Source organism: Eulemur rufifrons, chromosome 3, assembly GCF_041146395.1.
Source record: "Eulemur rufifrons isolate Redbay chromosome 3, OSU_ERuf_1, whole genome shotgun sequence".
Lineage (NCBI taxonomy): Eukaryota > Metazoa > Chordata > Mammalia > Primates > Lemuridae > Eulemur > Eulemur rufifrons.
Window position 1 is genome coordinate 54230743 of NC_090985.1, and position 3657 is coordinate 54234399.

The 3657-nt window shown below is 39.3% G+C and overlaps 1 pseudogene; it reads left to right on the forward strand.

Annotated features, from left to right (window-relative positions):
• The first annotated feature begins 1516 nt into the window (after positions 1 to 1516).
• LOC138381694 (elongation factor 1-alpha 1 pseudogene) lies at positions 1517 to 2894 on the forward strand (annotated as a pseudogene).
• The last annotated feature ends 763 nt before the right edge of the window (positions 2895 to 3657 follow it).

Consider the following 3657-nt stretch of genomic DNA (forward strand, 5'->3'; position numbering starts at 1 on the left):
AGTCCTCATTACCATGGTTCCTCACAGGTTTTTAATTTAATGTTATAGCTTCACACTCAAATATCCAACTAAATAATATTTATTTTATTTTTAAAATCAACCACATGTTGGCCAATTCAAGGCCCTCTTGGGCTGCCCAGAATCATTCTACCCTTCTAGACTCATCTCCCACTGTTCTCCAATATAGCCCTAACTTTTACTCACTTATATATCATTAATTGTGTACCTACTGATATGTCAGGTGCTGAGGATACAAAGATGAGTAAGATATGGTTCCTATCTTCAAGGTATTATAATAGCCCAACAAAAAGACAGATATCAGACTTTTGTAGGAACAGGGTCTCTTTCAAATGTATCTCTCCAGCACTGTTTTAGTGTCTGCCAAAATTCTTTGCCAAGTAAGTTAGGAGCTTTATAAAATTAGAGACACCTTCCCCATTCTAGGTAGGATCTTACTTTGTATTGCTGAATCACAATGAGATAGAAATTTAGGAAAATTAGAGAGACCAGTGAAAAGGGCTTTATCATCCTTTTATAACTGACAAAATGCAGTGCCAATCAATACCCAGATAATACCAGCTCTGCCCCTGCCCTGAGCATGAAGGTATGTGTCTTCCCCATCAGAGCAATCTAGGCTCCTAGGGCTTGCACAAAATCCACAGCTAAACCTCATAGCCATGACCAAGTTGACAGCATCAAAAAATGAGACACACTATGTCCTCTTTTGTTATCTCCTGAGCCTCAAACTGTGCAATGTAATTGTAACTATTTTACTCTTTTGAGTCATAAAAGGGCAGGTTTCTCTCTAACATGTTAAATACCATGCAAAATTTTTGGACAAATAGAGTTTTATATCAGACATTTTATAAGATCAACATGTTCTCTCCTCTTTTGTAACATGTAGAATTTATCTTATGGTGACTTATTTAAGAATAATAAACAATGGGGACAGTTTTTTGATCCTATTGGTTTCCCATTAAAAGATAAAAATAATAATTCTATGCCAAGTCTCAGTGATTTTGACTGAGGACCTCCAGTAACAAATACCAAGCATGCCGCTAGGTGCACAGAGAGTTTGCACAGTATTTTTTGTGTGCAGGGACACATACCATAAATGAAAAAGGTCTACCAGAAACACCTGAAGCAACTGGCCTGGAAATAGGCATAGTTTTGGTCGTCCTCTGCTATTAATGAGCTCAAATCATTCTGAGAGCATTCAATTAGTCTTTGTAGTTTTGGTTTCCTCAGCTGAAAATTAGAAACTGAGTTTAGTTAATTTTCAAGCTTCTTTCCAACTCTTAAGCCATATCTCCCATCCCATCTTCAGGCTTTCCTCTAAATTACAAATTCCATCATTTTAGTCTGACCACCAGGACATAAGCTCTATGAGGTCTTATTAATATAAGTCCTCATTTTTAGCATATAATAGACATGCAGTACATTTAATTTTATTTTTTTTCTCAACAGATTTGCTGCTAAAACACAGATGTTGTGAAAACCATCCCCCAAAGCCAAAATGGGATAGAAAAAGACTCATCACATCATTGTCACTGGACACATAGTTTTAGGCAATTCCATCCCTACTGGCCATCTGATCTATAAATGCAGTGGGATCAACAAAAGAACCACTGAAAAATTTGAGAAGGAGGCTTCTAGATGGCAAAGGGCTTCTGCAAGTATGCCTGGGTCTTGGATAAACTGAAAGCTGAGCATGAGTGTGGTATCACCATTGATATCTCCCTGTGGAAATTTGACCCAGCAAATATTACGTGACTGTTACTGATGCCCCAGGACACAGAGACTTCATCAAAAACATGATAACGGGTACTTCTCAGGCTGACTGTTCTGTCCTGATATTGCTGACAGTGTTGGTGAATTTGAAGCTGGTTTCTCCAAGAATGGGCAGACCCATGAGCATGCCCCTCTGGCTCACACACTGGGCGTGAAACAACTAACTGTTGGTGTTAACAAAATGGATTCCACAGAGCCACCCTATAGTCAGAATAGATACAAGTAAACAGTTAAGAAAGTCAGCACTTATGTTAAGAAAACTGGCTACAACCCTGACACAGTAGCATTTGTGCCTGTTTCTGGTTGGAATGGTGACAACTCACTGGAGCCAAGTGTTAGCCTGCCTTGGTTCAAGAGATGGAATGTCACCTGTAAAGGTGATAGTGCCAGCAGAACCACGCTGCTTGACACTCTGGATTGCATCCTGCCACCAACTTGTCCAACTGACAAGCACTTGCATTTCCTCTCAAGGATGTCTACAAAACTGGTGGTATTTGTACTGTCTCACAGAGGACCCAGTGGATAGTGGTGTTCTCAAACCCAGCATGGTGGTCACCTTTGCTGCAGTCAACATTACAACTGAAATAAAGTCTGTTGAAATGCATCATGAAGCTTTGAGCAAAGCTCTTCTGGGGAAAATATGGGCTTCAATGTCAAAAACATCTGTCAAACATGTTCATCAGAGCAATGTTGCTGGTGACAGCAAAAATGACCCACCAATGGAAGCAGCTGGCTTTACTGATCAGGTGATTATCTTGAACCATCCAGGCCAAACCCATGCTGACTATGCCCTGTCTGGATTGTCCCACACCTCACATTGCTTGCAAGTTTGCTGAGCTGCAGGAAAAGATTGATTGCTGTTCTGGAAAGAAGCTGGAAGATGGCCCTAAATTCTTGAAATCTGGTGATGCTGCCATCATTGATACGGTTCCTGGCAAGCCCATGTGTACTGAGAGCTTCTAGACTATCCTCTCCTGGGTTGTTTTGTTATTTGTGACATGAGACAGACAGTTGCTGTGGGTGTCATCAAAGCAGTGGACAAGAAGGCTGCAGGAGCTGGCAAGGTCACCAAGTCTGCCCAGAAAGCTCAGAAGCCTAAATGAGCATGATCCCTAACACCTGCCACTCCAGGCGTAATCCGTGGTAGAAGAACGGTCTCAAAGCTGTTTCAATTGGCCATTTAAGTTTAATAGTAAAAGACTGGTTAATGATAACACTGCATTGTAAAACCTTGAGAAAGAAAGGAGAATGTTTTATGGACCATGTTTTTCATGTGGCAATTTTAAAATCAGTACTTTTTAATGGAAACAACTTGACCAGAAATTTCACACAGAATTTTGAGACCCATTAAAAAAAGATTAATGAGAAAAAAATAAGTAAATTTGATTTCATCTTATCATAGAAAGATAGTAATTTGGGTCCTAAATGCGGGCTTCCATGGAAAATTGATAGATACATTTCTCCCAGTTCATTGAGATTCTCATTGAATTTCTGAATAGAACTTGGGTTTCTTTATGCCTATTAGGTCAATCCTATTTACATATAGGAATTCTACATAATTAGTCAACATATTTTCATAACCCTCCCCCTCATGTTGTAACCTAAAGTCAATCTGATGTTTTACATCTGAAGAATCACTAAGGCATATGGCCTCTTATCTATCCAGTATTTCTACCCTATGTGTCAAATACCCTATACTGATGGAACGGAAACAAACCAAAGGTGACATCTGTGAACTTCATACAATAGTCCTTAGATTGAGACAAAAAGCATTGGGGAGTACCTATTAACCATGAATGAGTTTTCATTTTTGCCTGCATCAATTATAGACATCATTATTCCAAAGCTGTTATATTCTTGATACTC